Source organism: Atta colombica, unplaced genomic scaffold (genome assembly GCF_001594045.1).
Source record: "Atta colombica isolate Treedump-2 unplaced genomic scaffold, Acol1.0 scaffold293, whole genome shotgun sequence".
Lineage (NCBI taxonomy): Eukaryota > Metazoa > Arthropoda > Insecta > Hymenoptera > Formicidae > Atta > Atta colombica.
This window is the reverse complement of record NW_017259396.1, coordinates 1,451,169-1,451,696: the sequence shown is the minus strand read 5'-3', so window position 1 is coordinate 1,451,696 and position 528 is coordinate 1,451,169. Positions and strand designations below refer to the sequence as shown.

The 528-nt window shown below is 44.5% G+C and overlaps 1 protein-coding gene across 1 annotated transcript in view; it reads left to right on the top strand.

Moving 5' to 3' along the window:
- Positions 1 to 528, top strand: part of LOC108690077 (cysteine and histidine-rich protein 1 homolog) — an 8,529-nt gene that overhangs the window by 1,660 nt on the left and 6,341 nt on the right. The gene's annotated exons all lie outside the window — the stretch shown is intronic.

The following is a 528-nucleotide window of genomic DNA, read 5'->3' as shown; positions in this document are numbered from 1 at the left end:
ATATATTTATTTATTTATTTATTTATTTTATACGTTTCTTCTGACTTTTCGAATTTTCCATTCTCGAGGCCATCTCTCCGACAATTCCGACGCAGTTTTACGTTCCGGTTGAGCCCGGTTTTAAATCTTTGACACGCATAAACAAAGCGACGTAGCGATCACTGACCTCCGACAACCAATATGCGACGTACGCCCCGCTTCAGGCTTCTGCGGATCCAAGTTTCGCTTCGTCCTCCATGATCCAGCCTTTGCATAGTCAATTCCCAGCCACGGATTCCCATGTCGACGTTTCACCGCTCGATCGATAAGATAAGAATCGATTGTCCTCCTCGATTAACATTCGCCGAACTTCAGGATCTCGATCGCGGAGAATTTTTGCGCGACATAACCTCATTCTGAGATATCTGCAAATATCTGTCCCCAGTCCCCACGTACATATATCATGCGATCGCGTAAAACGTCCGTATGAAAACACGACTGGAAAGTACAGAAAGGAAATCAAGGATTACATCTCGAAACCTGCACAAT